This window comes from Balaenoptera borealis (genome assembly GCF_965194805.1).
Source record: "Balaenoptera borealis genome assembly, chromosome: 2".
Taxonomy (NCBI): Eukaryota; Metazoa; Chordata; class Mammalia; order Artiodactyla; family Balaenopteridae; genus Balaenoptera; species Balaenoptera borealis.
This window is the reverse complement of record NC_138867.1, coordinates 76381421-76393969: the sequence shown is the minus strand read 5'-3', so window position 1 is coordinate 76393969 and position 12549 is coordinate 76381421. Positions and strand designations below refer to the sequence as shown.

Here is a 12549-nt window from a genome sequence, read left to right as displayed (position 1 = left end):
CACACACACACACACACACACACACACACACACACACACACACACACACACACACACACACACGCAGTTTACAGAGAGAGAGAGACATACCATGGCAGTGACTTCTTTATCTTGAATAAAGAACTAAGTTCTTTAAAGAAAAATGGCATAATTAGAATAAAACTGTCTTGACTCAAAGAATCTATGGTCCTGTCAAATTGGCCTTTCTGATCCTTGAACTTGCCAAATTTGTCTCTGTCTCAAGACCTTTGCATCAACTATTCTGCTGCTTGAAATGCTCCCCCTTTATGTTCATGCGACTGACTTCTTGTCATCATTTGTAATTTTCAACTTAAATATCAATCTCAGAGAGGCTTTTCCTGACAATTCTAAGAAAGGCAGCCTATTACTGCCTGCATCACCCTATTTTAATTCTTTGCATTGCATTATGCTCATCAATATCTAATATATTTTATTGTTTACATTAAAATGTGTATTCTATCTTCCCCCTTACCTTGGCATAATATCAGACCCCATGAGGGCAGAATCTTGCTTGTTCCTTTATATTCCTTGGTTGACACATAACAGATACCCAATAAATATTTACTCAGTGGATAGCTTTTTCAACACCAGAGATTAAAAAGTTGAGTTATAACTGGCGTTTAATAAAAAGTTGTTTAACTGAATTTGAGGACTAATAATAGTGGAGGGAATTCCAATAAAGTTATCTCTCTCACAATTTTCTTTGACATTTTCCTTCCATTTACTAATTTGGGGTGAAATGTCCTTGATAGTTTGCCTTAGATATGAAAGAAATCAAAATACTTGATACAAGTTTTGGTGAGATTTAGCATTACACTGAAGTTTGATTTTAAGGCAGAGATGGTTTCTACATATTTCACAATTGATTAAACAATCAACCAGAATACATTGAAGGGTCCGGTTTATGAGATTCCTTTACTTTGTATTTGTTATGTGTAGGCTTTTAGATGAGGAATATGTTTAGACTAAAAATATCATGCCATTATTTTTATTACAATGCGTGGCACATTGCTGTTCTCTTTAGTTCTGTTACTTACGTTATTTACTTCTACTGAAAAACAATGACAGAGGAACACCACTAAGTTTAATACAGAGTTTAGTAATGATGGTTTTGTGACGGTAAGCAGAATCAGTGACAAGCCAACTAACTCATTTTCATACAAAACTGAATTATAATTGCCAAATCTTTATTTATTTATTTTTGGACAAGTCTAGTAATCTTCTAAAATAACCTCAGTTTGATAATATTCTACTAAGAGCACATCAAGAGCACGTTGTGACAACTGATTCCAAAAAGTACTGAGTAATTTAATATGCTGACAACAAATCTGCACCAATTTATGAGAACACTGGACGCAGATGAAAGCCCAAGAAATGAAAAGGGTGTATTTTGGTAACTATAACACACCCCATTATCAAACCTGAGACTGAGATTGGCACATACTAAAAAATGTTGCTATCTCTTAATCTGCCACTCCAGCATGTTTCAAAAACTTCCATAACCAATAACTGGGTCTCCCAAAACATACTTCCAGGTCCATTCCCTCACTGCCTAAAACATTGTGTGTCTGGGACGTGGTCCTGATGCTGTGGTTTTTGCTTGAGCATGACGAAAACCATGTGAGATGCCTCTGTCCTCCACTGCATCCTGGACCCTGCTGTCCTGCTGGATTTTGCTGACATCAAACAGAGACCTTAGGGTTCAGAAAGGCTGGGCAGGTGCACCAGACACATCAGAGGCAAATATGTAACAGCACGGAGCATTTCTGCTTGGCTTGTTGGGTTTGACATGCCAAAATAGCCCAGAAGGAATAGTAGTGCCTTTTGAAGTAGCTGAGATGCTTCCCCGATGTCACTTCTCTGAGTTTTAGATCAATGCCTGGAAGATGAATCAGAGCATGTGAGAAGAGTCACCGAGGGGAAATGTGTTGGAAAGCTTGCAGGAGTGAAGCACCCAAGCCCCAGAGAAAAGATGGGGTGAGATGTGCAAGCAGGAAAAAAACAAAGGGCTGAGTCATTGGAGGCCTAATTGACAATGGCACAGCTGTGACAACAATTTGCCAGCAGCCTGACCTGTTTGATGAAAGGGCCTCTACTTTCCTTGGAACCTCAGAGTTGCAGCGACTCATAGGAACGCACCACTCATGTTTCCAGCTGGCTCAGCCTCATAAATACCTAAACTCACAAGATGACATTTTTAATGCTCTGCAATTGCTATTCTGCATTTATATTTATTGCAATTCAACATATCCATTAGTGCATCTATCATTGATAAGTTTGTCACTGCTTCAGGAAAACAGTCCATCATGCTGCATCAATTTCCCTTTACAAGCTATTAATGTACTATAATGCAGCTTACAATATCATGTGGATGTATTTGATTAGAGAGGTGCCAGAGTCAGTCAGGTTGAACTGAGAATTGCAAGAGGACCCAAAATCTTAATTTATTTATTGTAAAGATGAACAGCCTTGGTGCACAGTGAATGTGTTAATATAACAGGTGTATGTTTTTCACCTTCTCAAACAGGCACTGAAAAGAACAAACTTAAGCAATCTATTTTGACTCAGTTTGAAGCACAGCAGACCTACAATATTTTGTTGACACTTGACATGTTTAGCAGAATCATATTCATGTTTTAATATTTTCTGCATGCAATTAGCAACTTTATTCAGGAAACAATGATGGCATATGAGTCCAGGAGATAGGACCAACTATGGCTTTCTGAAATAGGGTAAATAAAAATATTAAAACTTAGTAAATAAAACAGATTTTCAATACATGACTTGAGATAATTCTGGATGCTATAACAATTTCTGTTAAAAATAAAAACGCATCTAAAACCCGACGCAGCCAAAAAAATAAAGGAAATAAATTAAAAAAATAAAAATAAAAACAAAAGGCACCTGTACAACAAAAATTCTAAATTGTATAGAAATGAACAGTGCTCATGCGTATGGACTATATTATTTCATTCTTTCATTCTGCAATTAGGATCTGGCAAATCACTGATGTCCATGGAATCCAGAGGCTGAACTATATCAGGACAGTCTGAGCTATTTTAACAATTCTGGCCATAGTAAAATGCTTGAGCCACTTTTTAAATCTTATTGTATCAATTGCAAAATGTAAAGGAAGACACATTGTGCACTTAAAAAATATGTGAAATATTGGGAAATCTACCCTTGAAAATTGTTTTTATAGAGGGGTTATACATGGATAAACACTGGAGTCAGGCATATAGGCACTTGAACCCTTACTGAGTTACTTTTCAAATGTGTGGCATTGAGCAAGGTAATAATTTCTTTAAACCTCAGTTTTCTGTATGTTTAATGATGAAGATAAGACCCATGCATAGGATTGTTCTTAGAATTAAATGAGACGCAAATTGTGGTACATCCACACAATGAAATACATGTAGTTGTCGGAAAGATTTAGATGGCCCTGTATAGGATGTTACAAAATAATTGCCAAGGGGACTTCCCTGGTGGCGCAGTCGTTAAGAATCCGCCTGCCAATGCAGGGGATACGGGTTCGAGCCCTGGTCCAGGAGGATCCCACATGTCTCGTAGCAACAAAGCCCGTGTGCCACAACTACTGAGCCTGCGCTCTAGAGCCTGTGAGCCACAACTACTGAAGCCCGTGTGCCTAGAGCCCGTGCTCTGCAACAAGAGAAGCCACCGCAGTGAGAAGCCTGCGCACCGCAATGAAGAGTAGCCCCCGCTCGCTGCAATTAGAGAAAGCCCACACAGCAACAAAGACCCAAAGCAGCGAAAAATAAATAAAATAAATAAATTTATTTTAAAAAATTGCCAAGAACTAGTTAGATTAAAACCGTCTAACATTATTTTAGATTTTATGTTAGAATATATATACCATATATGCACAGAAAGATTTTGGTGGGATATCCAAAACGTGGAAATGTGTGATAAGGTAAGGGAAGAGTAAGATTTAATTTTCATATTATGTCCTTTTATACTGTCTGATGTCTTGCTATTTGTTCATATTATTTTTATGATTAAATGCATAGTTTAATTTTTTAAAAGGATGTAATTCATTAAAATGATTAATATTATCTGGCATATGTGAGAGCTCAATAGATGTTGGCTGCCAGTAATAAATGCCCCTTTTCCCCATGAGATGTGATAGAAATTTTGCTCCTGCTCTAACAAGGAATGTGAAGTTTGAGGTTAAATAAGGAGTTGGCATGGGAACAGATGGATTTTCAAAGTTCATGTGATAAATGTCTCCAAGTGTGGGTGCATTGGAAACACAGGAGCACCAATAGTATGAGGGGCTGCTTAGAAAGACTGCTAGCCGTTCAAGGGCATCTTTACAAGCACAGTGCACAGGATGAGGAAGGCAGCCCTCCCTCTCTACCCTTCCCAGTCACAGCACTCTGGAACCTTGGGCCCCGAGTGGGTTCCCTATTTTAGGAGAGATGTCACAGGTTCGAGTATGTGCAGAGGAAGATGACCAGGACAGCATAGGGAGCAGAGTCCATATCAACATGAATAGTTCATGGAGCTGAGGACCCGGAGAAGTGAATGAAAGGGACCCCTCATAATGACAGTTCAAGGGCTGCCACACAGAAGAGGGATTCAGCTTAATCTCTTGTTAGTTCCTGAGGGCAGAACTGGGAGCACTGAGTAGAAGTTTAAAGGAGACATATTTCAGCTTGCAGCTGCAGCTAAACCCCAGCATGTCATGATTTATAGCAGCAAATGCCACCCTAGGCAAGGATAGAATATTCTGTTAAATTCTGAAGATAAAATGTACCAAAGCATCTGGATTCTCACAAGGATAAGGTCCCAGACTTAAACTAAATAAATAATCCCCGCAGATACTGCCTTACAAAGGTTAGATACATCCAGTGGATGAACTTGTGTCGGCAGCAGAGCTCCCTGCCCTCCTTGGCTCCGTCTCCTCACTGCTTCCAGCAGTATTCAGTAAAGCACATCATCTTCTTGATTCTGCTTTTAGCCCCTTCTCTTCATTCTGGTATCATAGCCTACAGAGTTTAGATACTGGACATTACTGCCTGCTGATGCTGGATTTGTCTCTTTGCCTCCAAAGGGCCCCCTTTTTTATCCTGTGACCTCATGGTCTTCCATTCATACTTCTGCTGTTGTATTTAGCTTCTGCCTTGCATTAGCATTAGTTGGGCAATACTTGTTTCTACTCACTAAAACAGAAGCTCCTTGAGGGTTGACACAATGTATTTTTGTGTCCTAGTATCTTAGAAGAAAGTAAGCCTCAGTAGATTGAATCACACCCCTTTATGAAGAGCAAATGGGGGCAATCACAGATTTAAACGTAGATTTAAATGTTTTTAGCAAGCCATCCATCACCTCTGTATGACCATTAGTTTTGCTAGAGATCATCTATCTCTGGTCATGAGCAATGAGGAAATTCAAAGCACACAATCAGAAGAGGATTTTTAGATAATGATACGTACTCAAACCTGTGTCTCAAATCAAGGAAACCTATAATAAAGGCATATATTATTCTTCAGGATTTCTGGGACTGGGCTTATGGATACTTTCAGATTTGTCCATGGATGATTCTCCAAATGTTTTGCAATATTTGCATAGGGACGGACCAGTATTGTCTTTAACGCTGGAGCGGAGTTCAGGGGTCTACTACTGCGCTAGGTGTCAACTCTGTAGGAAACTCATTATCAGCCTTGGAAGCACCAGTGAGCAGAGGTGAGCCTCCAGAAAGCGCGAGGATACAACACTCTGCTTACTTGGGTAGTCAAACTATTTCGCTAAGAGTATCTGAGTCTTATAGATGCGTCGTGCACCCTTTCAGGTCAGTGGAATCTTATATGCGTCAGGCTTTTCAACACGCAGCATAATTTTTCTCTCTGGCTTTCTGTACCCTGTTCAAAAGTGTACTTGAGAGTCTTAACTCATACAGGTTTCATAAGCACTTCACTTAAAATGAGGAAAGCAGGATAGGATTTTAGCCTAAGCATCAAAAAGAGTGGGGCCTCTGAATCAGGTTCAAATAGAGTGAACTACACTAAATGTTTGCCCTAGATTTTCAAAAATACGGCTCAAATCTGAAAAATCTAGCACATTAAAAATAGTCTGTGTCTCTTAGAAATATTAGTTTTTTTCCAAAACTTTCAAATATTTTAAATTTAAGGAATGAAAAACAAATGTACTGATGGGAAAGAAAAGACATTACTTTTAAAACATCACAGATCAAATTGTTCTCACAATTATTCTTACAATCGTATAAAAAATTGTTCTGATGCTCATTAGACAAATTTAATACATTGTTGTTTAGTAAGCATCTGCTCTGTGCCAGCCATAGTCCCGACTGCTGCTGGACATACACAGACTAGACACTTCAGTCTAGACTGGGGTGGGGGGGGTGGGCGGGAGCAGAGGCTACAACCTAGGCAACTGATATTTCTTCATGACACTTAGATGTGTTGTAATTTTCACAATAGTTTAACTTTTACAGTGTCTATCATCTGAGCTGTGACTCCATGAAGGCAGGAAACTTTTCTGTCTTGTTCTTTAACAAGACAATGTCTAGCACAGTGATGGCACATGATAGGTGTTCAAGAAATGTTTGCTGAATAGATGAATTAGATGAGCAAATTACTATATTTCAAAATAGAGTGATAGAAGTATTATGAGAGAAGTACCCTCAAAGCCCTGGGATTCAAAGAGAGACATCTTTGGTGAGATGAGATGAGAATTAGTGTATGTGTCATTTGAGATATCCATTAAATATTTGTGTTACATGTGTAGGAACTTGATCAGATTGAGATACTGCACCCACCTTCATCCCGATTCTAAAATGAAGGTTTTACATTCCAGTCCCTAAAATGTCTGAGAGGGTGGGGGAGGGATATATAAAAGACAATGCTTTATTGTCGCCTCAACTTGAACCTGCCTGCAGAGCCTGTTCAGGCATTGTCACTGTCCTTCCTAACCACGGGGAGAGGGAGTGATCTTTGCTTGTGTTTACGGACAGAGCTGAAGGTATTTCAAGCCACGTGCATGAGTGCAGACCACAAGATCAATGGAGGCCTGCGGAGAGTTCCACAGGCACTGTGTAAATGACTTAGTCCTTCCTGGCCTAGGAGCTGCTGGTGGAGAATGCTTTTGCTGTCAGCAGTCCCGCTTGCACGTTCACTCTTGGGCCGTGTGACATTATTTCTCTCATGCGAGCCACCCCCATCTTGCCCACAGGCACTCCCGTCGCTGCCCGGAAAATGACAGCTTTTCCACTTTGCCTCCAGTGGTGGCTCACAGCATCCCCACCACTTGTGATCAACAGCTTTAGCTCCCCTTTCCGCTGTTCCTTTAGCATCTGTCTCTGTTGGTCCTCCTCACACTCTTAGTCTGGCAGCCTTTGGTGGCAACAGGCCTGGCCTTGATGTCAGCTGGCTTGCAGAGTAGGAACTCAGCATTGATGACTCCATCTTGTCATGTGAGTTTACAAACAATTTATCTGAGAAAATAAACACAAGAGATCCTGAGCTGGGGTGTGACTCTGGAAGTGTGCCATTCTTTGCAGGGCTGGTCCAATCAAGAAATTTGGGGGCAATTCCATTAGCTAAGTTAGTAGTTGGGTATCCTGTGTATCAGTGCATCCTTTGAAAGGATCTCATCAGGGCTGAATTGCCTATAGATATGCTGAATATATGCTAATCCTCTAACGCCTGTAGCCTTCTGATTTAGGGATCATCAGTACCATGTAGGTTTCACTATCCATGATTACAGATTAATTCTTCCTTTTGAAGATTAATCAATATATATTGATGGCCTTTGAACTTTAGATGTTCACAACCTAATGATATGAAAATCAGAAACATAGTACCACTAAAAGCCAGTGTCTAATAATATTGGCTGAAGTTATATACAGATACACATATGTATTTTATATTATATTTAAAATTTTCTTTAAAATTCTCATTTTATAATTCCTAATGACCACTTACGGATTAAATCCCCTTTCAGTCATAATAAGCAGTTAATAATTATTGTTGGAAAGTGAAGTCTTTGATTATAAAGATCAGGACTACACATCTTTCCAGAGAATTTTAAAATTCTCTCAATTTTCTCTTTTTTTTCTACCTGAATTCAATAACGTGGGTGAAGTATTTAGTTGTTTGGTGACTGACAATTGTAGTTGTTTTGTCTGTTAAGATATGTTCAGCTTGGGTAAGAGTCGGTGTTAAGCCCAAATGCCAGCTTTTGATTTATTTCACTAAGCCACGCTTTCTCTTTAGTATCAAACTATTAACATATGTAAAATTGTGAAAAAGGCTAAATATGCAGTATTTTCATCTACTTAAAGTTCTTCCTCTGACCTGGTATTGCATGTCATATTAGCCAGGCCTCTTTTGGTTTTAAGTCCAGTGGATCCTCATTTCATATACCTCCACTTAACCACTTCTCTAGGTTAACAGAAGCCCTCTATTCCCCTATAAAATGCACTAATGCTAAATGCAAGTGTAGATGGTTATTCTCTATCATACTTGAGCACTTTTTCTCCTACTGGTGAGCTGAATGCTTAATAAGAGTAAGGGGTGTTTGTTTTGTTTTCAAACATGTTTATGCCTGTTATAGTATTATAATTATGTAATTTAATATCTGTTTCCTGATGAGTTAGTGAGAAAGAGAGTTGTGGGTGCTGAAACGAAATCAAATACTTGGGAAAACTTGATAAGGGCAAATCATTAAAACAATATTGCTCAGGAATCACATATTGTAAGACAATTGTGAATCAGGAAAAAATCTGTAAAATTTGGAATGATTACGTACCCAGATTGCTTTACCATTGGCTTAAAACCCCCATGTTACTTTGAAGAAGTTTAAATTAGAAATCACAGTTATCGATTTTGGCTGTGGTTTGTACAAGGATAACAGTGAAAACTCCAATCAGCAGATCTAAAAATAATTGGAAAATATGTATACAGTTTATATCTTAAGTTAAAATAAAGGGTTTGAAGTATCCATCACCTTTATGATTTCCCACTTGCAGAACTTCTTCAACTTACCAACCATCTCCTGGTCTAGATCCTTTTGGAAAATGGTTTCTTCCTCCAGCAGCAAAAACTGGCTCTAGTTAGGTGACTAACTGGGATAATACTGGGGGTCTTACTGACTCCCAGAATGAGCTGCCCCAGGACCCTGGGTGAGGAGGCAGCAGGGAAGCTCTGGGAGCTCAGAGGCAGGAGTTTGGTTTGCGGCTTCATCTCCCACTTACTTCTGCTCACGTCAGCCCTGGCACATCTCAGTCTGTGTCTCTAGATTTTAAATTTCAAGTTTCTGGGAAAGAGTAGCTGATTCTACCAGCTTGGATCAGCTACCCTTGAAGTAATCACCTATCATGAATCAATCATCTGTATTCCAGAGAAAGAGACTGGTTTTATGGTCATGAATCAAAAACCATTTTTGGAAAGAGAACCATTGTGAATCATGCACCTGCCCCCAAGAAGGATGTGCTTTGCCCTTAAAATCGATTGTTTGAGAATTAGGAAAAAATGGAAAGAAGTTTAGTGATAAATATATAATGAGGATGAGGAATTTTATCGACCAGAATTCTGGGGAGCTGATCCCAGAGCTAAGAGAGCTTGGAGCTGTGGATCAGGGTATAATTCCTGAAGACATGGCAGGCAGAGAGGGCCACATGTAGGAACAGTGGGACTTTCTGAGGGGTAGGGTATGAGCAGCAAGGGTCTTAAAGGAGGAAACCAAAGGGAGAGCAATATGATGCTGAGTGGTTAGTGAGAAGGGGAGGGGTATAGGAGAGGGGGAGAGAGAGGGAGGGAGGGAGGGAAGGAGAGAGAGAGATCTTGACATCTGTCTCCTCCATGGGATATTGGGGAGAGAAAAGATCTAAAGCATCTTACAGAACATTTGCAGGGTGAAGCACCACATAAATACCTGCACCCTCCACTTCAAGAAAACCAAAATAAAGGTCGACATTATTTTTTAAAGATTTTGTTGTTGGAATGGATGAGCAAAAGCAGGTCTCAACAAGGCAGCCAATAATTATTCACACTAAAATATCCACAATGAAGTACGCATTGGCTACAGTATTTTAGGCTCAGTTTTGCTTTTGGAACTCATTCCTGTTCTTCTCTCCTCAGAGGAAAAGAGTTGTATCTAAACACATTCATTCCATTTATAGCAAAATAGAAAATTAGAAACTCAGGTTCTAGTCTTGGTTTCCCCAATTAATAGGCCTATAAACTAGTATTTCTAATCCTCATTTTTCTGACTCATAAAATGTGGTTGATGGATATGAAGACCAAGCAAGCGACATGTACAAATGTGTGCAATACAAAAGCCAAGTATTATTCCAGCTTGAAATTATTAATGGCTAATTGCTCATATACTCTTATTCATTATGAAACCTAGAATCCTAGAAAGGTAGAGATAGAATAAAGCAAATACCAATAAGGAGCCTTTGCCTTTCCTCTCCTCCACTTTATTATTTCTTCTGGAAGATCACAAATATCACTCTTCTTTTTTTTTCCCACTGGCTTCCCCAGCACATCCAGATTTTCTGGAGTTCTTCCCCCCAACACCTCCAGAGTATGACACAGATTCCCAGTTCTCTTCCTCCATGACCCTGAAACCAATGCAAAGGCCCTTTGGTTTTCAAGGATTTCCTAAGAAGGGCTGCCTGGAAATAAACACCAAATCAAAAATTACACACATTAGAGAAGTTACCAGTTCTCCAGATACATCAATATATTTTCCGCATATTCGACCCGGGACCATAATGGACGTGTATGTGTGACTGGCCCTTCACAATTGTCCATTATCCCCTCCCAAATTTTAAGGTCTAGGGTATGGTATGTTTTATTTCTTAGTGTTTTATTCCTTTATCTTGGGTAGTACTCCCTAAGATTTTTTTTAATTTATTTTATTTTATTTATTTGTTTTTTACATCTTTATTGGAGTATAATTGCTTTTACAATGGTGTGTTAGTTTCTGCTTTATAACAGAGAATCAGCTATACATATACATATATCCCCATATCCCCTCCCTCTTGTGTCTCGCTCCCACTCTCCCTATCCCACCCCTCTAGGTAGTCACAAAGCACCCAGCTAATCTCCCTGTGCTATGCAGTTGCTTCCCACTAGCTAGCTATTTTACATTTGGTAGTGTATATATGTCTATGCCACTCTCTCACTTCATCTCTGCTTACCCTTCCCTCTCCCTGTCTCCTCAGGTCCACTCTCTACATCTGTGTCTTTATTCCTGTCCTGCCCCTAGGTTTTTCAGACCATTTTTTTTAGATTCCATACATATGTGTTAGCATACGGTATTTGTTTTACTCTTTCTGACTTACTTCACTCTGTATGACAGACTCTAGGTCCATCCACCTCACTACAAATAACTCAATTTTGTTTCTTTTTATGGCTGAGTAATATTCCATTGTATATATGTGCCACATCTTTATCCATTCATCTGTCAGTGGACACTTAGGTTGCTTCCATGTCCTAGCTGTTGTAAATAGTGCTGCAGTGAACACTGTGGTACATGACTCTTTTTGAATTATGGTTTTCTCAGGGTATATGCCCAGAAGTGGGACTGCTGTGTCGTATGGTAGTTCTATTTTTAGTTTTTTAAGGAACCTCCATACTGTTCTCCATAGTGGCTGTATCAATTTACATTCCCACCAACAGTGCAAGAGGGTTCCCTTTTCTCCACACCCTCTCCAACATTTATTGTTTGTAGATTTTTTGATGAGGGCCATTCTGACCCGTGTGAGGTGGTACCTCCTTGTAGTTTTGATTTACATTTCTCTAATGATTAGTGATGTTGAGCATCCTTTCATGTGTTTGTTGGCAATCTGTATATCTTCTTTGGAGAAATGTCTATTTAGGTCTTCTGCCCATTTTGGATTGGATTGTTTGTTTTTCTAATATTGAGCTGCATGAGCTGCTTATAAATTTTGAAGATTAATCCTTTTTCAGTTGATTCATTTGCAAGTATTTTCTCCCGTTCTGAGGGTTGTCTTTTCGTCTAGTTTATGGTTTCTTTTGCTGTGCAAAAGCTTTTAAGTTTCATTAGGTCCCGTTTGTTTATTTTTGTTTTTATTTCCATTTCTCTAGGAGGTTGGTCAAAAAGGATCTTGCCGTGATTTATGTCATAGAGTGTTCTGCATCTGTTTTCCTCTAAGAGTTTTATAGTGTCTGGCCTTACATTTAGGTCTTTAATCCATTTTGAGTTTATTTTTGTGTATGGTGTTAGGGAGTGTTCTAATTTCATTCTTTTATATGTAACTGTGCAGTTTTCCCAGCACCACTTATTGAAGAGGCTGTCTTTTCTCTATTGTATATTCTTACCTCCTTTATCAAAAATAAGGAGACCGTATGTGCGTGGGCTTATCTCTGGGCTTTCTATCCTGTTCCATTGATCTATATTTCTGTTTTTGTGCCAGTACCATACTGTCTTGATTACTGTAGCTTTGTAGTATAGTCTGAAGTCAAGGAGCCTGATTCCTCCAGCTCTGTTTTTCTTTCTCAATATTGCTTTGGCTAT

The 12549-nt window shown here is 39.2% G+C and overlaps 1 protein-coding gene and 1 long non-coding RNA gene across 5 annotated transcripts in view; one reads left to right on the top strand and one right to left on the bottom strand.

Annotated features, from left to right (window-relative positions):
* The window catches only part of LOC309622492 (uncharacterized protein), a 639059-nt gene that overhangs the window by 36945 nt on the left and 589565 nt on the right, over positions 1 to 12549 (top strand). The window lies entirely within an intron of this gene.
* Positions 1 to 12549, bottom strand: part of LOC309622591 — a 22348-nt gene extending 9799 nt beyond the window's left edge. The window contains exon 1 of the long non-coding RNA XR_014241008.1: positions 22 to 12549. This is a non-coding gene — a long non-coding RNA (uncharacterized lncRNA). The remainder of the gene's footprint in view (positions 1 to 21) is intronic.